The following is a 26,299-nucleotide window of genomic DNA, read 5'->3' on the forward strand; positions in this document are numbered from 1 at the left end:
TGTTATTAAGAGTGGGTTGTTGGGCTCAGCGGCTCAGCGGATCTCTTTTTTTGGTATGAAGCGCTCTGTTGTTCAGTAAGGGTGTACCTATCTTCTCTCCTTCTTTTGCTTCGTGGTTCCCTTTTATTCTTCTTTTCCCTCTTTCTGTTGAATGGAGGGGTGCATGCCCGCTATTTCATTTTTTTTTTTTCTCCCTTTAAAAATTTTTTTTTCTCTCTCTCTGTTTTGGGTTTGGGGTTACTGCTGCCTGGAGATATGACTCTTTTTCTGCTCTCTTCTTTCTCTAGATTATGGTTATATGCGGTGTTGGGGGAGGGCCCGGCGGGCTCGCGGGGCTCTGCGCGTCGGATGCCACACTCCTGGCTCTGCCAGGTAACCTCAAAAAGTGGTGGAGGGTGGGGGGGATGGTCGAGAGGGGTGGGGGGGAGGGGCGGGACAAACAGGACAAAATGCAAAAAAAGGGGGCTCAAAAAAACTAAAACAAAAACAAAAAATGGTGATTATGTATACGGAGCACTTTAGTACAACAAGATGGGTCTGCTAAGAATTCTACCGATGAATGTCTGTGGCCTGAATGATATCAAGAAAAGACAGATGGTGGTGGTGGGTCTTCAAACCTGGGGCACGAATATTGTTTGTTTACAAGAGACGCACATTGAGAGGTCACAGATGCATATTTTAAAAACACTAGGATATTGATTGATATGCGCTACATCACAAGGGGCCAGGGTAAGAGGGATTGCCATTTTAGCTAAAGGAAGTGGGCTTATCTTTAGTCACTCTAAAGCTGACAAATTCGGTCGCTGGGTAATCACAGAATGTCAATATGGGGGCGGGCAAAGGATGACTCTATGTGCCATATATGGTAATAATCATGATAAGCCTTCAGTTTTTGAAGAGATTTCAAATGAATTGATGCATTGGTCCTTGCCTCTAATGGTCTGCGGGGATCTCAATATAAATCTCCCCAACAATTGGTCCTTAAAAGAAGGCTGGCAATACACCGGTCGTAAACCAAAAGTTTTTAAAGCACTAAGACAAATGTGTAGTATTCATGGCTTAGTGGATGGCTGGCAGACCTCAAATCCTGTTGATCCAGGGTTCACATACTTTTCTAACCCTCATCTCACCCATGCTAGATTGGATTATTTTTTAATTTCTAACTCAATTAAATCCAAGTGTCAAACTATGAAACTTCCCCGGATCCTATCGGATCATAATCCTCTCATTTGCTCCCTAGAAATCAGTAATTACAATTGCACACCTAATTCATGGACCTTCGAGAAATCTCTGCTCTTAGATGAGAATTATTGCAATCATATAAGGGAGTGGATTCCAAATTTTTTATCTGACAATGAGGGGAGTGCTTCAGTCGAAATAATATGGGATACGCTAAAAGCCGGGATCCATGGGGAGACTATGCAATATTCTTTAAAAACTAACAAACAATCTAAGGAAGCCATGCAGCGGCTACAAGATAACTTGAGGAAGACTGAGGAAGGTTTATTAACTATTACCATGGGCAATAGTCTAGCTAAGAGAGAAGTAATCGAACAAGCGCAACATCAACTGGCAATCGCGAAAGCTCAAATTACAAATATCTTTACAGAAAAACCAATTAAAAAGGCACTCACCCAAAAAGAGAGGGTATACGAAGTCAATGAACAACTCGAACACCAGTTAGCCGTTCGTATGAGGCAACAGGCCACCTCAAACCTAATCTGGGAAATTCAGGATTCTCATGGAACCCGCTTAGAGTACCATAAACTTATAAGAAATGCTTTCTGGCGATACTACCAAGACTTATACTCTGAAACGGGGGGAGGTGATCAGACGAGTATTGAGGATTACCTAGATAAATCCAGTCTGGTAAAATTTGAAGCTGAAGATGCAAATATATTAGAAGTGCCCCCCCACAAAAGATGAAATCATTGGCATAGTTAAAGACCTACCAAGAGGGAAAGCTACTGGGCTAGATTGTATTCCATTGGAATTCTATGCCCTTTTTCTAAATCAAATTAAAAACACTCTGGTTAATCTCATCACGCATATTTTTAAACGAGGTCATCCCCCGGAGTCCTGGTCTCGGGCTAAAATAATAATTTTCCCTAAAAAAAAAAACCTCCGGAACAGCTCGGGTCATATCGCCCCATCACTCTCATTAACACCGACTCCAAAATTTATGCGAAAGTTCTGGCAAATAGATTAGCCCCCTTAATCCACAAGGTGATCGCTCTGAGCCAACATGACTTTATTCCCAGCAGATCTACTACTAATCACATCCATCGAGTAATCACCTTGTTTGATGGTATGGAAGTATCAGGAGACCCTATGGTTCTAATTTTACTCGATGCGGAAAAAGCTTTTGATAGGGTCTGCTGGCACTTCCTATGGGCTGCTATGTCCAGAATTGGGATTCAGGGAGGGTATATTCAAGCAGTTCAAAAATTAAACGTTGATCCTAAAGCTGTAGTGATGGTAAACGGTAGTCTAACAGAAGAGCTGATAATTTCGCGCAGAACACGGCAGGGTTGCCCCTGCTCACCATTGCTCTTTGCAATTTATATAGACTCTTTTATTAGACGATTAGAGGAGGATAGAGTGATTAATCCTATAATATCAAAAGGCTAGTCCACTAAAACTCTGGCCTATGCGGATGACATTGCTATTGTGACCACCTATCCAAATTCGGCCATTTCCGCAATAGAGAATGAGGCGAAACAATTTGGAAATGTGTCAGGATATGCACTCAATCAGGGGAAAACCCAGATTGTGTTAAATAAGAAATGCGTGATGAGGGATACTCGGGTGGTGGAACAAGCTACCTATCTAGGTGTCTGCATTACATCTGATCTGGATAACTTGGTTAATATAAACTTGAAACCAATAACAGCTGCAATCAAGAAAGATCTGCAACGTTTGGATAATCTACATCTCTCTATCATTGGCAGAGTAAATGCGATTAAAATGGTATTCTTCCCCAAAATTCTATATTTGCTTAGAGCAATCTGCTTAGAATTTTCTATACCTTGGCTTAAGTCGATAGAACGGATATTCTCTAGTTTTATTTGGGCTTACTCACAACCACGGCGGGCCTATAAATTCCTTACTCTCCAGAAGGACCGTGAGGGATTAGCTCATCCAAATTTACAGGCGTACTACTGGGCAACCGTGTTATTCTATAGTAAGGAATTACTGCATAATGACTCGGAAGGTCGGGAGGGGGAGGACTATACGCCTTCTACTTTTCAACTACTCCTGGGTAGTGAGAGCAGAGGGTACTGGTGGAGACATCTTCACGACAGCTACCACAAAAAAGTTACGTTTAAAACATTACTTAGTGGATTTAAGGTTTGGAAGACCGTCGGGAAATTGCTCGGGATTGGAAGATTCTCTTTCTATACACCCATAAAGAACAATCGAGATCTTCACGAAATTTTTAATGATAAATATATGCACAAATGGCACAATACAGGAATCAGTCATATAGGTTACTTCTTCTCCCCTGCCGGGATATATTCTTCTGAAGAATTAAAAAATACATTTGGATTAGATTGGCGGGATTTTTTTAAGTACCTGCAAATTAGAGACTTTTTGTTACAGAAAATAAGCGGGACGGCGGGGGTGGTAAAAGTTAATCTAGTAGACACATTGTTATCTGACACAAGAAACACGATTGGGGGCATTTATTCTCATATCAATGCTATGTTTCCTGATAATATGGAGAAAGTTGCGCAGAAATGGCTAGAGAAGGCTGAAATTTCCAACGAAGAGTTTAATTACGCTTATGAAATGTCACAAACAACTTTAACGTCAACCAAACTCCAAGCACAATTTTTTAAAACCTGCTTCTTTTTATACTATACACTGGATAGAATTGCAAAGTGGGGCAGTGGTCCGAGCTCTTGCTGTCCTAGATGTATGCTTTACAAGGCTGACTGTATACATATCTTCTCTACCTGTGTAGGAGTTTATTTTATTATGATAAGGAACTCTTTATGAGGTCCACATAAAACAACATATACATACAAAACAAGAAATACATAAAATATTATTCCATCACAAATACACGAAACATCTTAATACAGGTCCAAAAAACATTTAAAAAAGTTGTACAGTTTAAAAGCAAACATTTCATTAGGTGGGTTAATCAAGGCTACCTTAAATAAAGAAGCAGATAATATGTTGAGTTGTAAGCAAATTGGTCTTAACCATCTACGCCTGCAAGACATCAATGCAGGACAAACAAACATGACATGATCTAAGTCCTGATCATACAATTGACAAAGATCACAGCATGCCGAATGACCATACCAGCTGGCATGTAGAACTTTCAGCGGAAGCAAATTATGTCTTAATAAGTACACAAGGCGTCTGACGCCATGGGAAATGTTCCAATACATATATGGTTGAGCTTTCCGCAGGGTATAAGATTCGATAACAGGCGTACCACCTTTTTTCGCTAAACAGAAGTCTCTATCCTGACAAAACCCCAATTCCCAGGAGGCTGACTTCAGAACAGTTTTTAATTGATGAGAGGATAATAAAAATAAAGTCTCCTCATCCAATTTCAATTGCAGCACGGCAAATCTGAAGTTTTTTACAATCAGGGAGAAATCATTAAAAGATCCTAATAATTCATTTTTTATAAGATCTCTTAAGGTATTAGGTTCACCTTTAGATAAAGCTACTACCCAACGTATGATACTTGCCAGACCTTGAACCCAGCTGCTACGTAAACCCAGTTCCTGTCTCAAGGAAGCAGTCGAACTTGCTGTACCTACAGACATTAAACTGCGTAAAATTTTTCCTTCCGCAGAGTTTAAAAAACTCCACTTTTTTACATCAATTAACTCAATTCCGTATAACAGGGAGGCCGGAACTTTCGCTCTGAAAACATCTAAAAGAATAGAAAAATGCCTTCTACCTGTGGCTTTATACAGGGAAACTAAACTCTTTCCCTGAGAAATAGCCTTCCGAGAGTTATTGTCAATGTGTAATTTGACACTTAAATTATAAGTGACAATTTTACCTAGGAAGGTATAAGATTTCACACATTCCAGTTTTTTCCCCCCCACAACCCATGGATAATTAAGGCATTTAGGCTTCTTTCTACCAGAGAAGCAAATCACTTTGCTTTTTGCCGTGTTTATTGATAAGAAATGACTTTCCGCATATTCAGAGAGTGCTTGCAACCGATTGTTCAGGCCCTTTGGGGTGAGATCCAAAATCAGGATGTCGTCTGCATACATAAGGCATGCAATTGGAACTCCACCCAAGGACTGGGCAATACCTGCGCAAGCAGAAAGTGTGACGGGTAAATCAACTGTATATAAGGAAAATAGCAATGGAGCCAAAAGGCAACCTTGCTTCAACCCATTGGAAGTGGGAATTAATTTAGATACACCACGTTCACCTCCAAGTAGAACTCTGCACCAGGTGTCAGAGTAAAGGGCGCGAATTAACTTAATCAGGAATGGGGACATACCTAAGTTAAATAACTTTCTCCACAGCAAAATTCTATCTACTTTATCAAAGGCGGTGGAGAAGTCAATAAAGGCGCCATATACCTGACCACCACGGACTTTCACATATTTTTCATTAATAACTTGCAATGCAGTCAGGTTATCTAAAGTTCCATGATTTTGTCTGAAACCTGTTTGCTCCATGGGAAGGATTTTATGTTCAGATACCCATTGATTCATTAAAGTAAGCACACATTTTGCGAAAACCTTACCAATGGCATCAAGCAAAGCGATTTGACGGTAATTTTGCGGTAGATCTCTTGCCCCTTTTTTATATAAAGGGACAATAATACTTCCTTTCCAGGAGGGAGGGACTGTTCCACTAGAAAAACAAAATTTAAACACTGGAAAGAGTATTTTACTCCAAAGTTCACTCTGGTGTTTTAATACTGAAATTGGGATTTTATCAGGACCCATCGCACCAGAGGAGCGCATATTCTTAATTGCACATTTAATTTCCTTTTCCGTTGGACAGTCAAGTATACGTGAGACGTTATCAGATTCAACATTAAAAACTTGAGAATTATTGTTACTGTACAACTTCTCGATATAATGAACCCACACCTGTTCCTCAATGTCAATAGGCATAGGACTGGCTCTGGTACCACAGCCTTTGCCAATTAAGGACCAGAATGTCTTGGCTTGGCCATTATAAGAAGCTTCCCTCAATTGAATCCAGAGGGCGTTTTCCTTAGAACGTTTTAAACGGGCCTTAAGCCTAACTCTCCTTCTTTTTAAGAGAAACAACTTAGACTTAGCTTCTTGGGTAAAGAATAAAAATTGTCCCCTTACCACTTTGTTTATTTCTCTATTTATAGCCCGTAGAGGATGAGGGACTACGAGGGATTGTTTCACACCTGGTTTCTTTTTTGCACTAGCAGTTACAGAATCTAAAAAATTAATAAAACTCAACAGCTCTCTCCCTTCCCAAAGGGGTAAATTCTCAACAGTAAAATACAAAAGAGGCACCACATTTTCAACAGAACAAGGGTTCCAAAAACATTTCCCTGAGCTGGAATCAAAATTCACAGAATCTGTATCCAGACTCCACGAATCCACTTTCTGAAGATTAACGGAGACAGAAAGCATCAATGCATTATGGTCACTAAGAATAGACTCAATGACCTTCATGTCCTTCAGTAGGTGAAAACCGGCATAATCTACCATGATAAAATCAATAATAGATTTTCCCTTATTAGATTTACGAGTATAAGCTGCCGGGGTGTCAGACGGAAGCCTCCCATTTACTATTAAGCATTCAACTTTAAGTAAACCATCTAAGATAAGTTTACCTCTTTTGTTAGTTTTAATTTTAGAGGGAAACTGGGCAGAAGGTATATTCCAAGACTCTTCCAATTGAATATTTCTAAACAACTCCGACCCACAGTTAGATATATTACAATTTAAGTCCCCAAACATTAACACATGCGGAGTTGGGGAAACATCCAACGCTTTAGTTAAAAAAGTGAACAAAGTTTTTACACCAGCATTAAAACTACAATTGGGGGGAATATAAATATTAACCACAATCAACAATCTATTAGGGCAATCCTCAAATACATCTTTTAGGGTTATTGCTTGAAACAGTTTCCCTGGATCTAGATAGTGTGAATAGTTCCATTGCAATCTGTTAGATAACAAGCATGCTAACCCTCCCTTAGCATGGCCTCTTCTAGTGCTGGTTGCGCTATATTCCAAAACAAAATAGTCTTTTTCCAAAGCTAATCTTCCTTCAACCCAGGTTTCTTGCAAACAGATTATATCTGCCTTTTGAGAATGCAAGAAATCCAATTTCTCCTTATAATCCTTGAATCCGGCAGTGTTCCATGAGATAAATTTCAGCTCTCTGTTAAAAATTGGAATGTTGTTTAGAACAGGGAGCAGATTTACTCGCTAGAACTCCAGGTAACCAACTCCATTTAGATTGGTCATCCTTGACTGTCTGCTTAGGGGGAGGGTTTTTGTATGAAACTAGCCTTTCATTCCTAGCCACACAAATTTTTAGGTCCTCTAATCTGAGATTAGACCAATCCGACAACAGCACACCCGTATTAGAGGGAAGTGATAGTGAAGAATTGGCGAGAATACTTTGAGTACATTTTTCCCCAAAGTGTGGCATGACATCTATCCCTCTAACTTGTAATTCCTCTGCCCACTGTAGAACAAGATTTAACACAACTTTCGAATGAAATTTCACCCTTGTTGATCTTATTGGTTTCCCCACGAAGGAGTTAAGGAGAAATACAATATCTAAATCGGACGTTTGAATTAATTTCAAACTTTCGGTCTCTTTAAAACAGATCAGTAGGGCAGATCTATTTAAAATTAAATCTGGTTCAAATAAGGGAGAAAAATCAAGATATAAAGTATCCACATTTATTTTTTCTTTTGGGAGAATAACTGTCCTTGAGGATGGAGCCTGAAAGGGTCTTGCTGAAGGATTTAGGGAAGTATGGGACGGGATGACAGAAGAAGAGGTAACCTTAGAAATAACTTGGCAAGATCCTGCTTTAACATTACAATATGCTGAAAAAGGATTGGCGGAAGGGTGGGAAACCTTGGGGAGGAAAGGATTAGTAAAGCTTATAGGACCTAAACCAGAGGAAGGGGCGTCTTCTTTAGGCGAGACAACCCTAGTTTCTACATGAGAGGTAGGAGACTGCCCCATCTGCGGAGAATCTTCTCGACTTAATTCAACATTCTTATCAAAAAGAAGTTTCCTCTGTCTTTTTTTAGCGAATCTTCGGATAGGTTTCCTCTTCTTCATTCTAATCTTTTTGTGTTTCAGGGGACTCACTTTTCCCATCAATCCAGTATTTACTGTGGGAATCTCCTCTTCTTTGCTTGATGGCAAGGAGAATATCGGAAAGAGAGATGGAATTTCGGATTTGGAAATGAGAGGAGATGTTGCTAATACCTCTATCTTGTCACTGATTGGGGCTATACAATTAGCGCCAGCCGAAACCACTTTGGAAGGATTGGGGACAGCAGGAAGAACTACAGGCTTCCTTTCCTTTTGACCTTCTGTCAAAGGAGAAGACTGAGCTAAATCCAAAGCTGCCGAAGCGGAAGGAGCGCTTATTTTTGGGGGCACCAACAGAGAAGCCGATGGTATGGGAAGATCTGACACTAACTCATTTTTACTTAGCAAGAGAACTTGCAAAATTTGCGTTACAGTGTCAAAAATACATTCCGAACCTCCCACAAACTTTTCAAGTAAACTCAAAATCGAAGAAAGAATTGATTCCAAAGAGGACAAAGAATTAGAAATTAGCCTCCCATTAATATTTGGAGAACCCTCAGCTAAATTGTTCAACACTGGACCTGAGCAAGACGTAAAATTTAATTGTGGAAGGGAAAAATCTAGTTTATTAGAAGGTGTGCTACTTAGAGGATCGGTACTCGAAATAGTTATTGCTTCCTCTAAAGGCACACCTTTAGGGTTCCCATGTAACGATCCCACCCGCGCCCTATGAGCTGTTAAATCAATGTCAGGCAGTGTAAAATCATTCCCTACTACCGGGGATTTAACTAACGCGGCTGACAAAAGATCAGTATTCACTGAAACTTTAGGAACATCCATTAATGCAACTTGGGAGGGGACAATTTTATCAGATTTTGAGGGCATATTACCCGAAGATTCAAGGGGAGCATTCTGTTTCAGATGTACATTGTTTGACGCCGAAGGCGAGCCCCTTAGTACTTCGGGACTAACTAGAATAGGCAAAGATTGACTAGCAACCAAGCTTAAACTAGAGGAAACATCGATGACCCCATTAACAGGCACCGAATCGTTAAACCCTGGGATTTCATTCGGGGGCTGCAGATCAGTGGGTTTATCTTTCCCTTTGTCCCATAAATTGAAAAGCTGATATTGACCTTTCAATTGCATGGAAGTTGCAATTTTGTTCCGTAGGGGGTTAGATTTGGTTTTAGACCCAGATCTCCCTACAATCACTCGCCCAGAGCGTAGTTTTTTAGCCGTCATGAGACTGTATTAAAAGGGGAGTAAGAATCAATTAATAACAATTGTAGAATAAGAAACCTAAGAATCCTAAAATACAATACGAATCTAAAGAGGCAGTGTCACACAAATTTAATACCGGAGAACCAAGGGAGGTGGCCCAGCCCAGCCTTCTTCAGCCTCTGACGGCCTCAGACGGTCCCGCCCTTGTCCCGGGCTTCTCCCGGCGCACTCCCGCGCGCTCCCGCGTTGCGGTGTCACAAGGGAGGGTTATAGCCGCGCTGAGGCGGGGGAGGAGCCAGCAGGGAGAGCGGGTCAGCTGCTGGTGATGCCGAGGGTCAGGCGCTCCTGGGACTTGAAGTCCTCGCCTGACCACGCTCGCAGCCCTGCCCACACCACCGCCACAGAGGCTCTGTCAGATAAAATACCTCGCAGTCACAGCGCACTTCCAGCAGCGCTATACAGAGAACCAGAGGCGAAGCGGGACCCGCGAAGCGGGTTCCGCGAGGAGTAGTTTGAGGAGATTAAAAGAAGAGCAGCTCCAGCGTGCTCGCAGTCCAAAGCTCCCTCTTCAATCCACAAAGGCAACAGGTGAGAAAACCAACAGTGAAACTGACGTGCTGGTTTTAGCCGCGCTGAGGCGGGGGAGGAGCCAGCAGGGAGAGCGGGTCAGCTGCTGGTGATGCCGAGGGTCAGGCGCTCCTGGGACTTGAAGTCCTCGCCTGACCACGCTCGCAGCCCTGCCCACACCACCGCCACAGAGGCTCTGTCAGATAAAATACCTCGCAGTCACAGCGCACTTCCAGCAGCGCTATACAGAGAACCAGAGGCGAAGCGGGACCCGCGAAGCGGGTTCCGCGAGGAGTAGTTTGAGGAGATTAAAAGAAGAGCAGCTCCAGCGTGCTCGCAGTCCAAAGCTCCCTCTTAAATCCACACAGGCAACAGGTGAGAAAACCAACAGTGAAACTGACGCGCTGGTTTTAGCCGCGCTGAGGCGGGGGAGGAGCCAGCAGGGAGAGCGGGTCAGCTGCTGGTGATGCCGAGGGTCAGGCGCTCCTGGGACTTGAAGTCCTCGCCTGACCACGCTCGCAGCCCTGCCCACACCACCGCCACAGAGGCTCTGTCAGATAAAATACCTCGCAGTCACAGCGCACTTCCAGCAGCGCTATACAGAGAACCAGAGGCGAAGCGGGACCCGCGAAGCGGGTTCCGCGAGGAGTAGTTTGAGGAGATTAAAAGAAGAGCAGCTCCAGCGTGCTCGCAGTCCAAAGCTCCCTCTTCAATCCACACAGGCAACAGGTGAGAAAACCAACAGTGAAACTGACGCGCTGGTTTTAGCCGCGCTGAGGCGGGGGAGGAGCCAGCAGGGAGAGCGGGTCAGCTGCTGGTGATGCCGAGGGTCAGGCGCTCCTGGGACTTGAAGTCCTCGCCTGACCACGCTCGCAGCCCTGCCCACACCACCGCCACAGAGGCTCTGTCAGATAAAATACCTCGCAGTCACAGCGCACTTCCAGCAGCGCTATACAGAGAACCAGAGGCGAAGTGGGACCCGCGAAGCGGGTTCCGCGAGGAGTAGTTTGAGGAGATTAAAAGAAGAGCAGCTCCAGCGTGCTCGCAGTCCAAAGCTCCCTCTTCAATCCACACAGGCAACAGGTGAGGACTAAAATCTGTCAAACAAGACATAGGGAAATTTGTATCCACAATCTTGCATAACACTACTGCTCTATCCAGTGGGGTTATTTTACTGGGGGCAGTAGACCCCGGAAACACCAGGGCAGGCCATGAACTTATCTTTATCCATTGCCGTTTTCAGGCTATATATTGCCTCAGCGTGGCAAGATAATTCTGCCCCCACCTTCCAACAATGGTTGGCCAGATTTCTGGCCATCGCAATCACCGAAATTGCTATTTATAAACGCAAGGGCAATAGGCGACGAAAAAGAGGGTTAAAAATGTGGTCCCCGTTGATTTTATGGCGACAGACTTTAGGCTTTCTGGAATGTATTGTAGGTTTAACGTGTAATCAGATGTGGATACCTTAATATGTGTATTTCTTTTTTTTTGTTGATGAAACTTTATGCTTTATAACTGTATGTATTCCTGTCTGTCCGGGGGGGGGGGGGAGGGTTGGGAGGAGTTGGGAAAAACCTAGGTTGTAAAATTCTGAATAAAGATATTTAAAAAAAATGTTTTAAAAAGGAATGTTGGTGAAAAGCAAAAAGTGGGAAAAGTAAGTGCAGACTGAGATCTCCGCCCACACTTTTCATATATTTTCTGTGAGTCTGGCCGAACGTAAGACACAGAGCTCAAAAAAGTATAAACTGTGCACATGGGAGCACCAGCATGCGATCACTATCATGAAGTATTCCAATAATGTCCTAAAACAAGAGCACAGTGAGATGTGTTGGGAAGTCCGCTGTTCATTGAGTGTGCTTTGTAATAAACGTTAGAGAATGTGAGCTGGTGCTCTAGTCCCATGACAAGAAGCAAAGAAATCTGACAGGGTCACATCTGTGAGATTATCAATGCAATATATGCAATATATGCAAACCCAGCATTAAATAACACAATAGAAAGAAAGAGACTCAAAATATGGCAATATATCCAGCAAAAATGTAGCCTTATTAATTTTCCCTTTGCAATCAAGTTGCCCCCTGGTTATAGCGTCAACTTCAAAGTGCTATGTAGACTGGGAGAAATAATGTCAAGAGTCAGACCCTACCAGGTATTATTATAATACCTGAGACCAAAATTTGAACTGGCAAAGCCAGGTCTTCTAAACTAAATATAATCACCTGGAGGTGCAGGCGTTAACAGTAAGAATGTGCCTGATTCCCACAGCAAAGGAGGAACCTCTGAAATTGGCCAAGAGAAATTACCTCCTGCAAGTATCCATTTAAAGCCAACGAGTTGTGCCTTCGAAAGGTCCGGTAGTGGCGGGTGGGCCCTCCTCAGAGAGAGCGAAAGAGACTCAGAAGTTCAAACTCCACAACCAGTCAGCTCCCGAGAGCTCCAGTGAGGCTACTAAGACCCAAGTGAACAGGTGGTGCATGTGGAGGGATGTTAGTTAAACTAGCTCTACTAGTCTTGGGAAATAGACGGGTATTCCCTATAGCTGCTGACCAGCAAAAAGCACAGTCAGTTATGTGAAACCCAGTCTTGTAGCGACAGAGCCACTCAGAAGCAAGATGTAGAGCATTGTGGCCAGGGTGCTGTCCACGAGCACCACAGGTATTAAATTAGGTATGTGTGACATCCAGCTCCCTCATTTTCAACCAAGCCTAAACCAGCAATCGATAATGGGAAAGCACAAACCAACAGGCTAACATGAGAAAGCACAAACCAACATGAGAAAGCACAAACCAACAGGGTAACATAAGAATGCACAAACCAACAGGCTAACATAAGAATGCACACACCAACAGGCTAACATGAGACAGCACACACCAACAGGCTAACTTGAGAAAGCACAAACCAACAGGCTAACATAAGAATGTACAAACCAACAGGCTAACATAAGAATGCACACACCAACAGGCTAACATGAGAAAGCACACTCCAACAGGCTAACTTGAGAAAGCCCAAACCAAGCAGCTACCTTGAGAAAGCACAAACCAACAGGCTAACATGAGAAAGCACAAACCAACAGGCTAACATGAGAAAGCCCAAACCAAGCAGCTACCTTGAGAAAGCACAAACCAAGCTGCTACCTAAGGACGACTGCACTAGGCAACTAAGGTAATGAAGCCTGTTCCAAGCAGCTGAAGGGTGTGAAAGCCTAAACCAAGCGCCAGGCAGTGAGAACGCCTAATCCAAACTGGTACTGGCAAAATAAGGTCAATAGAACAGAGGAAGAGCTAGTCACTTTACAGGTAGGTGCCTGTGAAATTATTTTAGCATGATCTCTGCTAGGCCTCTCCACGCATGCCTTGGACACATGTTTGGTTCAACATCCACCCTTACTCAAAGACTTGCTCGCCCCGCACCAGGAGGGCTCACCGAGTCAGAAGCACCTTGGTCTCGAGAAACACATTTTGATGGTGGGCTTCTCTTTCAAATAAAAAACTAGAGTGCCTGCTGCCTTGGCCCCTCTCCAGACCGATCCATTGCTCTCGCTGAACTCTGGAGAAGGCTATATTTAGAAACACGTGTGTCTATTTCAAAATCAGTCTATGATGGAGAATTCCAAACGTCAACAGAAGCCCGCACTCAACTGTGTCTTTGGCGCCTTTTTTAATGGATTCAAACGCACTGCCACCCCCTGGTATCCCGAGTTAGTCAAACAAAAACTTTGTTTTGGGCCCAGAGTCGCAGGCCCAGCCTTCATTGTAAGTATATTCAGCACAAAAGGTTTATAAAAGAACAGCGAGACAAGCGAAAAACAATTGGACATCTTCCTTTAGGGCTTGCTACCCTTTCGTAGCACTTTGCATCGCACTTGTTACTGTCACTCAGCTCAAGAACTCATGTTATGTACCTCGGAAGGGTGAAAAACAGATTTACATTTTGTGACCTTCAGGTACAAGAGGTTTCACCAATGAACTCAGTAATCTACTGTTCTTGTAAACGTGCATGCGATTTTCAAAACATAATCGTCCAGGAGACGATCGGACTCGCTCGGTACGCTCACTCTGCGTTTCTGCAGGGCAGATATAAACACATTTTCCGAGGCAACTTTTAGCTCCCGGTCCACCACTGCCCCTCCTGGAAGACAGGTGTAACTTTAAGACTGGCAGCATGGTGACTGCGGCAATCTGCTACCCTGAAGTCTGACCATTTGATTTTACCCAAAATTACTGTCCTTTCAGTGGGGCTAACTTGGGAGGGAGGGGTGGGGGGAGGGAGCAGACCACAGACCCAGAAAATGTGTGAAAAAGGCCGCTTTATTGAAACAGGTGCACATAACATAAACATTCCTCGGCAAATGCCTTACAAAACTAAACCTCACTAACCAACCATATACTTAACCCCTGGCCCCGCCCCTAAAATGTTCTTTACCCCGCCCCCCACCCGCACATTACAACATTACAACAATACACATCAATGCAACAAAAATTATATTACCCCCAAAAACCAATCCTTCCGTTAAACAACTTCCCCTGCCTGCCTCTTTACCCTTGACAAACCCCAAACTTGCGTAACCTATATATAACATAACTTGCCTACCCATTCCCTGTCGATACTCCAACTCCAACCATAACCAAAAAACCTCTTTTAAACCTGGCAAACCTCGAATAACCCCAGCCACCCAGAAAGGGGGTGGACGCAGACTACCCCCCCCCTTCTGCCCCCCCCCAACTTGGCCAGCTGCTTTTCCCCTCCCTGGACCGCGCCTATCCTTGCAAACATCTTGCCAACCAGCCGCGGCCCGTGGAGGGTGTTCCATGGGGCGGAAAGGCGGGGCGGGAGAGTGGCAGGGTGGGGGGGGTACTAAAAACCGGAATATGGATAATTAGAGGTAAGTAAACAAATAAATAAATAAAACAAATTTCGTAGCGCGCCCTGCATCGCAAATTGCGATGCATTTTACTTACCTCCAATTATCCATATTCCGGTTTTTAGTACTCCCCACCCTGCCCCTCCCCTGCCTTTCCGCCCCACGGAACACCCTCCACGGGCCGCGGCTGTTGCCAACACCTCCCTAATCTCAAGCAGATAAAGGTCCATGCCCATCCTGGACAAATGCACCCCGTCGTCTCTAAAAAAGTTCAACAGCTTCAAAACAAAGCTCCCTATGCACCACTCGCCCAAAACCAAGGTGACGGCAAAACCGAGAAATTTCTGCGTTCACCTTCCTACACGCCCTGTCAATCGCTCTCGGATTCAAAGCACCTCTCCACACTCTGCGCGGAACCAACTCTGTCCACAAAACATGGCACCCAGCCCATTGCTCCTTCAATCTCGCTAAGTCCTTCTTCATGGCCCTCATCAATACCACGCCTTTTACACCGACCAGATTGTTCTCCCCCAGGTGAATCAGCAACACGTCCGGGCACTGTACCCCAACCATCCATCGATTAAGACACGGAATCAGTTCTTTCCACAACATCCCACCCTTACCCTTCCAAACAACTCTAAACTTTTGTCCATTAAAACCCAACATTACACCAAAGTAACAACTGCGTGCCTGAAACTGCGCCCATTTTACAAATGAATGCCCCACAATCCAAATGGTCAGCTCCGATGCCTGGGGCCCCGCCACAGAACCTGTAACGAGAAAGGAAAAGTGAGACTCAAACCAAAGATGATGACGCATGCGCCTCCTCTGCATTCTTCCTTACGTAGTGCTAAAAGCAATCAGATGACCAGCGCCCCAACCTCATTATCTCCCCTCGTGACCAGCCCCTCTTATGGGCCTCTGTTGCCACCCCAAACCTGAAGGAGTGCGTCCCATACCCTGTCCCGTCCAACCCCATACTGAACAAAGCCTTCCTCAACACCATCCGCAGCTGGTAATCTGTTACCTTCTTCCCATTAGCATGCTCAAAAACCGCTTCTGACCCCACACCCTGCAAAATTGCACGCCATCGGCGCGCCCAGTTAAGGGGGCACGTTACGGCAGGCACAGCCATCTCCAACCGTACTCCCTTTCCCAAACCCCTCTGGTCCGTTTTAGAGCTGGCTAACCAAATATGAATCCCGTCCTCCCCGATGGACACATCCTCCCAGCGCACACCCCGTTTTAGCCTGTTGCCCAGAAGTTCAGACACCCGGATCGCTCCGAAGAACATCCACACCATAAGGGTTGAGAATAGACAGGCCTCAAAATCATCCGTGCAGACTGCTGACAACTCCTCCAATATACGATATAGCTTCTGCCAGGTGAGGGGGGTACGCGCTGCTCTCTTCCCCCCTCTCCCTAGCCCAACCTTCCAACATCCTCCTTCCCACTTCCCCTGCCGACGGAGCATAACCCCATAGAAGTTTCCCCATGAAATCAATACCTGCCAACTTGCCCGCAATGGTAACCTTCGTCAGACCTCTTTCCATGATTACCAAAATGAACTGACTAACATCCTCTGCCCGATGCCAGACCTCGGCCCGTCTGCAAGCCCCAGATGCCAACAAATCCCTCCAAGCCAGATTGTATGCAGCCCATGTCGAAGCCGACAGGGATCATAACACCAGCTGTAGCACCCTACGTCGCCTACATACCAAAGATGCTCTGGCATTGGGGTCGGTGTCCTGTCCGCCTCCTTGGCGAGCCCACGGAATCTCCCCCACTGTGAATGAGACAAAGCATCAGCTATGTCATTGTCCACGCCTGGTATATGCAAGGCCCTAAAAGCAATGTCATGTCTGAGGCAACCAAGCACAAAAACCCGCAGCAACTTCAGAATTTGTTCATCTCTAATGGACTGTCTGTTAATGACCTCCACCACCGCCATGTTGTGCACCCGAAACAAGACTTTCTTATGTGCCAACTCTTCGCTTCACAGCGTCAATGCTACTAGTAGCGGGAAAAGCTCCAGGAAAGCTATACTCCTCCCACCATCTTTCCACTGCTGTGGCCACTGCTCAATGCACCACATGCCCTGCCAATAAAGGCCAAATCCTGCGTCGCCTGCTGCATCTGAAAAGATTTGCCCATCCCACTGCACATCCTCCTCCCTGGCCAATGGCACCCCATTGAAAGAGTGCAGAAAAACTGTCCACATGCGCAAATCCTCCTTTACCCCTGCTGATAGGTGAACATGGTGGTAAGGTAGATGATGACTTGCCAGCGCCCGTCCCAACCGCCTGCAAAATGTCCTCCCTGCTCTGACCTCCCTGCAAGCAAAGTTAAGATGACTGAGTGGCACCTGTATGTCTTTCACCGTCACCTTCTGTTTGGACAGCATACATTTTACCTTTCTTGTCATCTGGCAAGCGAGCCCGCATTGCCACTGAGTCAATTTCAATCCCTAAAAAGGACATAGTCGTACAAGGACCCATTGTCTTCTCGGGTGCCAACGGCACTCCCATGTCACCCATGAGCTCATGGAAGGTGTCCAGGGCTGCCTGGCACTCCGTGGAGCCCGGTGAACCTACAAAGTAGAAATCATCTAAGTAGTGCGTCACCCATGTGTGACCCGTGCGCTGCGAGAAGTACCACTGCAAAAATGAGTTAAAACATTCAAATAAAGCACATGACATTGAACAACCCATCGGTAGATCTTTGTCCACGTACCATTTCCCCTCAAACTGGATACCTAGCAAGTTCCAATCATCGGGATGGACTGGAAGTAACTGAAAAGCCGACTTTATGTCACACTTTGCCATCTCTGCAGTCGCGCCCGGGGTCACCACTAGTGACATGGCCACGTCAACTGAGGAATAAGAAACTGAGGCTGCCTCCTCATCAATGAAATCATTAACTGAAGACCCCTCGGGCCATGAAAGGTGCTGAATCAACCTGTATTGACCCTCCTCCTTTTTGGGCACCACCCCGATCGGTGATATGATCAGGTTCTCTGTTGGCCAATCATTAAAGGGGCCTGCCATTCTCCCTTCGCTCAACTCCTTGCACCACCACCCTGTGTCCGTCTGCTGATTTCAAATTGTCCGCCCACTGTCTCTGTCGAGGTCCCTGATAGCCCAAACGAAACCCGCACTGAAACCCCTCAATCAAAACCTTTTTCGCCCCCAAATCCCCATACCCCTGCAGGCCCTCCACCAATTTCGCCAGCCTAACTGGCGTAGGAGCTTTTGGGCCCAGTACCCTGCAGACCCTTACCCCCCTATTGCTCTGGAATGGGTGTGAGGGGCCTGGGGTGCTGTTACCTGGATGTTGCCATTGCTGGTTCACCCCAACAGTTAACAAGGGGGTGGCGCTTCCCACACTTCGAACATTCATGCTTGAACTTGCAATATTCCCTCATGCACAAGCCTTTATTAAAGTCCCAGCATGCCCCTGTCCCAGTTTGCGTTGACCCTGTGCCTCCCACCCCTCCCCGGGTGGGCTTCCCCTGAAAGGGCCGGTACACCAATGGCAGCCCGCTTGCTGTAAATACCGTCTTCCCACCTGTTGCCGACCCCATGGTGTGCTGTCACAAATCTGTGTCTAGCTCCCCCCATTTGGCCTCCGGGTCCCATGCCATACACGCGCAGCGCTTGGGGAACTTCTCACAGTACACACTGGGGTATATGAGAAATGCCACCATCCAGTTTTCTATTGTCACTGGCACCCTCGGTCTCTTAGTCAGCTCGTATTCTTCCTCCTTGGAGCCCTCTTTGGATCTCACCTCCCTATGTAAGAGCTTCAATAATTCCACGTATTCCCCTTTCCAGATACGCTCCTTGGTAGCCAACATTAAATGCGCCCCCAAAGGCTTTGTCACCCCCATATATGGCAGCTTCTTAATCTTCAACTCCTTGCTCTGTAAGGGCTCTGTGCCCCCCCCAGCCTCCATGTTTGGCCCGCTTTCCACCTTGGTACCCTGTGGCGCCCCCCCGGCAGCAGGTCCCACTCCTGTATCTTTAACGTATTTCCCTTTATGCAGTCTCCCCTCCGGCCCCCCCACCCCTTCACCCCTCCCGTCCCCACAGACACCATTTTCGGTTTGGCCTGTGGTCTGTTAGTCTCACCTGGCTCTAAGGAGGGTGCTCGGACAGGCGCCGACCGCCTTGCCACCGCTTCCAAAGAATCCACTTGCCGAGGAGCCCTCACCATGGAGCCGCAGTCTCTCCTGGACCTAGACTCTGCTATCTGTCTAATCGGCGCCACCGTCGGAGCCTGCAACAAACTACGAACAATGTGAGAGCCCCCCCTCCTCCACCTCCCGCAACTCCCCCTCTTCGGGGGTATCTTCATCGTAATCAAGCACAATGGGCTCCTCCTCCTGGAGCGCTTCAGGGTCAAAACCTACACACCGGGTGTTAGACCTGGCATCTTTTGGCGTGGTTACCCCTGACTTTTTGCCTCTAACTCCTGTATTTTTGATGCTATGCTGGATGCCGTTTTTACTGGTATAGATGATTTGGGCACTTTGCCACTGCTGATCAGTGTCAAAGTGCAAGTGCTCCCTAGGGAAATTGTGATGTAATTGGCTATACATGTTTGGCATATTGGTTCTAGCTGTAAGGCCCTAGTAAAGTGCACTGAGAGGGCCAGGGCTGGTAGTACAAATGCTACTAGTGGGATGCAGCACTGATTGTGCCACCCACAGGAGTAGCGCTAAAATGATGTCTTAGGCCTGCTTGCAGTGCCTATGTGCAGTCCAGGACTGCCATGACGACCTGGCCAGTTCACCCACTGACCAGGCCTTATCCTTCCCTTTCTGTACATGTAAGGCATCCCTTTGGTGGCCCTAGGTATCCCCCTGGGCTGGGTGCAGTGTATCTGAAAGGTAGGGCATGTACTGAGGTGTGTAACATGCCCTGGTAGTGAATTACAGCCATTGTCTCTTGTCACTGCTGAGAGGCTATCTTGCCCATAGGACAGAATGGGGGAGGCTGTTTACATGCCTATCTTCCCCTAAAGGCAAGATAGAAAATCCAAGTTTGGTATCTTTGTGTTCAGAATTTAATTATACATCTTTTTAGAAAGATGGTTTTTAAATTCACTGTGTGAGAATAGAACTTTTTAGAAAGTAGCTATTCTCCTGTTTAACCTTCCTGTGTGCCGGTGTGCAGATTGGCTGACTGGTGTCATGTGATGGGCTAGGTGGCTCCAGGAGTCTGGATGAGTCAGCAGCAGGGTGAATAGGGAGATCTGCTCTAGATGGGTGGGAGGAGTAGCCCCTGGGTTTGAATAGGGCTGCCTCTGCCAGCACAATGCCGGCTCCACCCCCTGCTGGCCAGGCTGAGGACTCTGCCTCTGCCAGCACAAAGAAGGCTCTACCTCCTGCTGAGTGTCTAACGACCCTGCCCCTCACTCTGAAAGGAACCAGGTGCTCCCGGGCAGAGCTCACCCAGGAACCGGTTTGAGCAGGGGAATCCCCCCACTGGAACAAAGAGAGACAAAGACTTGGAGGGGTATAAGAAGAGGACCCCAGACACCTAAACTTTAGATCACTGTGGAACTAAGAAGGAACCTCTGCCAAGGAGAAAGCTGGAAGGAACTGAAGAGGAGAAGACTGCCTGCTTGCTGTTTTGCTTTGCTGCCAAGGAGAGGGGAAGGACTCTGCTGTGTCCCCTTCTTTAAATTCTGATCTCCAAGGGCCTGAGGAGAGCTGGCTCCCTGTTAAGATGTCCCAGGAACAAAAGGACTTCTCCACCAGCTCCCCTGGAACTCTGCTGAGGGAGTTCTGACCTGCCTTGGAGTGCTTGCCTAGTCTCGGGGCCTCAGGAGGTCGTTTTGCTGTGTTTGGGAGCTGGAAAGCAGAAAGCGTGAACAAGAGAAACTGGTACCCATCGCATCATCCGTTTGAGGGTCGCATCATCCGGTTGCGAGTCGCAAGATCGAGAGTGCGCGAAGAATTTCATTGCGGCATCATCGCAGCACCCGGAGTTCCCGCATCGCCGAGTGCGTCGAGCATCGTCCCGGTGCGTGAATATTCCTGACACTGCGAAGGTCGTCGCAGAACCAGTTTGCGGGCCGCACCACTGCCGGTGCGTGAAAGTATCCAGTCGCTGCGTGCGTCGACACAGAGTCCCGTCCCGTGGCGCATCGAGGGTTGCGGCGCCAGAAGTCAATGCCGCACCGCGCATCGCGCCCCATCGAAGAGCATCGCACCGTACCTGTGCGTGAAGCTTCCCCCTAAGAAACCTACGCAACGAAAGCCAAAGTAATCGCATCCTCCCCCTACAGATCGGAACCGGCGCATCCACCTCTGCTGCGTGAAGCAGGGCTGCTGCAAAGCCTCCCCAAGGTCTCAGGAGTATCGCATCGCCTTTGCCATCTTCATTGTTATAGCTTTTGGGAACCTTAGCGCAACTACAGGTACTGTTGGGCACGAGAGTGTCGCATTTTGTGCATTGAGAGTCGCATTGTGCAGGACACAGATTTTTACATCCTGGAGTACTTTCTACAAACTCTTGAACTATCTTTAAAGTAACATTTTTAATTGTATGTTGGTTTTTCTGTAGTATTTGGTCTTGTGAAGTTTTTAGTAAAGATACCTTATTTTTCTAAAACTGGTGTAGAGTAAATCTGTGGTGTTTTCACTGTGTTACTGTGAGTATTGGTACAAATACTTTACACATTGCCTTTGATAGCCTAGACTGCTCAGGCCAAGCTACCTAGAGGGTGAGCAGGGGTTATCCTAACAGTGTATCCCCCTTTCCCTGACTAGAAGCAAGGGTCCCTACTTGGACAGTAGTACCTACCCTGCCAACCAGAGACCCCCAGATCTAACACCGGGCCTTACTGACTCCCACCTGTCCAGCGCTGGCCCCAACGGCCACATGACCCCCATGCGGGGGAACCGACTGTACACGCCGGTGCTCCCCCATGCGTTGAACTCCTTGAAAATCCTTCTCCGCTGGTAAAGCTGACCAAAGTGCTCCACTAGACGTTGGGGCCAGCGAGGCCGTGCGGGGCCTTCATGCGCTGGCCGCGACGGGATCCCCCGCTGATACGGGATGTGCCGTGCAGGGCTCTAGCCTCCCTTCTCCTCGGTGTAAATGGGCCGCGCCCCGCCCTACCGAGTCCGCAGCGCTGCAATGCCCCTTGACCTGCAAAGAAAAAGTTTAGACTGACGTGCTGGGACCCTCACCCCTGCCAGCTAACCTTTCCTCCCAAGAGACCAGCGCACCCTCCCCCGAGAGCTGACCCCCGTCCAGCCCAACCCCGAACGAACGCCCCATCTAGGAAGTGGCCTCCCCATCCTCGTCCCCACTCCAATCCAACATCGCCTGTACCAACGCGGAGGCCGGGCCCCCTTCCGTCCCGCACCTGACACGCCCCCGTGAGCACCCCCTCCCGCGCCATCCCCCCCATAAACCCAGCGGAAACACACGCGTCTGCTGCCAACTCCCCCCGCTGTCGCCAAGAAATACCCCCCTCCTCCAAATCCTCCCCAAACTCTCCCCCAGCCAACTCAGGGTCCCCCCCTTTTCCCATACTGACATGTGGGGCTGCCCAGTCCCCTCCCTGGGCCCTGCTGGACACCAAAGCCTGCCTGTCCTCCCACCCTTCCACCTGAGCCCACTCCCCCTCCCCCAGAGAGCTCTCCACCACGGACCCCCCCGTCACCCCTCAATGACACTGGCGAGGAATAAAGGGGGGGACTGGCCATATACCCCCCACGCGTGTCTCCTGCCCCCAAAGGGCCCAACTCCCCCCCGTCTGCGCGCCCCAAGTGTGACAACATAGCCAAATCCCTCACGGGAACCTGTATGTGCCCAATGTTCAATGCACCTAATCTTTCCTCCCTGCCGCCTGGCTCTGGCCGTGAAAGTGCAAGATCTCTCAGTGGGCCCGGACCCCCTGCCACCAAACCACCAGCTCCCGCTTCCCCACCCACACGGAGAATACCCGCACCCCCACCGTGCCCCCGACTCCCGCCGCCGTTGCCTCCCCCACAAACGGTAAAGCGGGGAAGCGCCGCTTACTGCCTCGTGCTCCCCCATGCCTCCCCCTCCCCGCGGGTGTTGACACCGCCCTCTCCCGATATTCCGCCGCCGGGAGAGGGTCAACACGCTGCTCAGACAACCTCCCCCACCCCGATGTGGCCCTCCTTCCCCCGTGCTCCAACCCACCCGCCTCCACATACAAACCCCCGCTCCCGCCTGCCTTAACACAGCAGGAGCCGCCTTCTTAGACCGCGGGCGGCCCCGCTCACTTACCGGCAAAGTCTGGGTACGCTTCGGGGACCTGCAACCGGTCACCGCCGCCGCCACACGGGGCGCGACTTGGGCTTTCACCTCGCCAACCACGAGGTCCATCCGGCCCTCCTCGCAGAGCAGCCGGAGAGCCTCCAAGACGCGGTAATCCTTCTGCGCCATAACCGCTCGCCACTTTGGGAATACCGAAGCTAATACACCCACTAACCTAACGGTAACCAGACAGAAAAGCACAAAAAACACCAAAAAACTAAGCCTAAGCTCCCAGCCACCAGGTCACCAAACCTAAAATGGTGGCCGGGAGCAGGAGCCCAACCAATTTATTGGTTGGGCTCCATTTGGGCTACAAAAATAAATAGCCCAAGAAGTGAAAATGTCGGGCCTGTACCCGCCACCCCTCTCCCCCCGCGGTGGGGGGGGGACCTCCCAGCGGTCAGCCACGCCCCCCTTAGGCAGAGACACCTTCCATCGGGAATACCTGCATTTTAAAAGCGGTATCTCTACTGGCCATCGCCACGGAATGTATGATTAACTAGGGGAGTGATTCTCAGCCTCGCCTAAGACATTATCCCCTTTAGGATACCCCACCTCCTATCATTGTTAAATGGACAATGGACAAGGCAAGAAAGACAACAACACACCTCTTTGATCCTCGTCGCCACTGTTTTGCATGTCTCACGGGCAGTACACTTTTAAGATGGGAACTTCACACTGTCTCACTCCGGTAGTTGTTAATGCCTGTACAACACCCTGAAGCACACTTAGGCCTGTTTATGTAAAAGAATGACACATTAGCACTTCATACCCTCAATCCCCTTTGCCGCGGAAGTGTTGGCCGTACACAAATACACTCGGGGCCTCTAGACGCCCTCAAATTGACGCAAATTATTGTGCACTATGGGACAGATTTATGAGCCCCTTGCGCCACTTTTGCGTCACTTTTAACATGGGAAAAGTGACGCAAAAGTGGCGCAAGGGGCTCATAAATCTGCCCCTATGTTGTGCGAGAGTAAAGGGGCTTATAACACGAACATCAGAACTTATATATTTAGATATACTGAGGAGCAATTTGTTTAAGTAGGAGTTGTTCTGTGCAGTATTTGTGAGGGCTGTAAGTCAGCATTTTTCATTATCTGGTTTGTAATTGGCGCTTACGTGTGAGCTATAATTCGGTTACTGTTAAGAGTTAGGTATCTCGTGTCACATTTACATCCGAGCCCCTATATTGAATAGCACTTTATACACTGCTTCAATAACACGTAACCAAGAACCTGGATCGGAGAGCACATAATCCACGATGGGTGTGGAAAACTGCACTCTAGAAAGTTCTAAAAAGTGAGATCATCTCTCTCTATGCAGTCCCTAAACTCCTGGCACTGCCCACCTCACATTATCGTAATACATTCTCCTCGCAATCTATACGTGATCCCCAAGCTCTTCAATTTGTCCACCATTCCCGCCCAACGCAGGCACCTCACACTCTCTGTCGAGGAGCCGCGGGCGGCCCATGGTGTTTTTCCATCGTCGGTCCGTCCGCACCAATCACCTCGCGCGTGAGCCTCATTTTTTTTCTAAGTGTGTATGTCTGTGTGGGGCAATGGGTTTAACCATGGGCAACTGAAATCATTCCATACATGGAATGATTTCAGTGGAATCTTTCCTTTTGCTCCCTGCTCCCTCCCAATCCAAAAACCCTGGGCCCTCGAATAGATCCGTCCATGGCAGACCTCCCTGCAGGTGGCAAGCTTAAAAAGCATGTTATCATCACATCCGGCTAAACAACTGGTACATGTGTGGTGCAAAGGAGGCGAATGGCGTTGACACCAATTGCAGAATGTAAGACATTGGCACCATAGTTTTTAATCCCAGCGACCACGACTCACGAATCTTCTTGATCCTGGGCACATCACCCAGTTACTAGCCTACGTTTACCATCTCACATTTTGGATCACTTTCAGTCCATTCGCAGGGTGCGCTAAATAAATATCTTAGGCACCCACGTATCACAAAGGTCTTAAAACTGTCGTACCTGTTCTGATCCGGAGTGCTGAAAAAACAATATATAAATCCACGAAGGACGGGGGCTGAAGACGGTGGCGCAGTCACTTGGAGGCTACATGCAGTCGGACAGGACTAGCCCGATCCAAGGTCCCCGTGTTCAGCTGAAGTTGCAGAATTGTGATTTGTGCGCCACTCCCTCTCTCTACATTTATACCTTAGTACCAAGGTGTGCAAGGGGGTCATCTGATCTGGGCCCGATCCCGCCCAGGCATGGGGAATTCCAGCATCGGCCTTGCCTGCCCAAGCCCTACGATGATTTGCATAAAGTAACACTTGGCCCGAGGCCCGGCCACCTCTGCCGGGAAACAGCAGCCCGGCAGGTTTAATAATTGCTAGGCCCTCCCTGCTCCAGGTATGAGAGTACACACTGCACGCCTACCTATCTTGCTGCTTCTCCTCGCCCTGCCTGTACGTCACCTCAGCTCCCAGGCCGTCTTTCGCTTGCCCTTCTCCAGAGGTGATCTGGCCTAGAGAAAAATTGAGAAGTTCGCAAGAGAACTGTCTCTGCAGGCTGGAGAGAAGGCTGCGACACTCCAGCGTCTTTGGACAGGTGTTTCAGAAAGATAAGTCGATTTGAGACAGGGTCACTCACTGGCCCGTCAACTCTCTGGGTATCTCTCGCAACACTGTACGCTGGTCGAGACTTGTGATGGAGAGGGCCAGTCTCGTTTCAAGCCCTGTAGAGAAATCTAGACAGGTGGATCACACAGTGGAAGTCAACTTAGGACTCCCTGGAGATGTCATATAGAGCAGGTGCCGCTCGAAGGCCAGCAGTGCGGCTAGAGTAGGGTCTCGCGGTCCGAGTCGGTCAGTTTCGGGACCGTGAAAGGCCAGCAGACCTGTGACAAAGCCAGTTATTGCAAATGTGCCACAGAACTCCCACCTGTACCCCGGCCATGTTTGACTCTTAGGAAGTATTACCTTTCAACAAACACCAGTCAGATTTTGTTTATAGCTTTTCCTTCCTTCTCGATGTCATACATAGGCACCATTTAATTCACTCCTGAGTCCCAGTGTACCTCTCCAAATGTGATAGTCTCGT

At 47.8% G+C, this 26,299-nt stretch overlaps 1 protein-coding gene across 8 annotated transcripts in view; it reads right to left on the bottom strand.

Moving 5' to 3' along the window:
• Positions 1-25,514, bottom strand: part of ELF3 (E74 like ETS transcription factor 3) — a 41,514-nt gene extending 16,000 nt beyond the window's left edge. For 2 of the 8 annotated variants that reach the window (XM_085643131.1, XM_085643130.1), the window contains exon 1: positions 25,226-25,381. The gene's annotated coding sequence lies outside the window, so the exon portion shown is untranslated. Of the gene's footprint in view, positions 1-25,225 lie in introns of all 8 variants that reach the window. The other 6 variants (XM_085643128.1, XM_085643127.1, XM_085643119.1 and 3 more) reach the window with 5 other exon arrangements.
• Positions 25,515-26,299: the final 785 nt, after the last annotated feature.

Source organism: Triturus cristatus, chromosome 1_1 (assembly GCF_964204655.1).
Source record: "Triturus cristatus chromosome 1_1, aTriCri1.1, whole genome shotgun sequence".
In the NCBI taxonomy this organism is placed as follows: domain Eukaryota; kingdom Metazoa; phylum Chordata; class Amphibia; order Caudata; family Salamandridae; genus Triturus; species Triturus cristatus.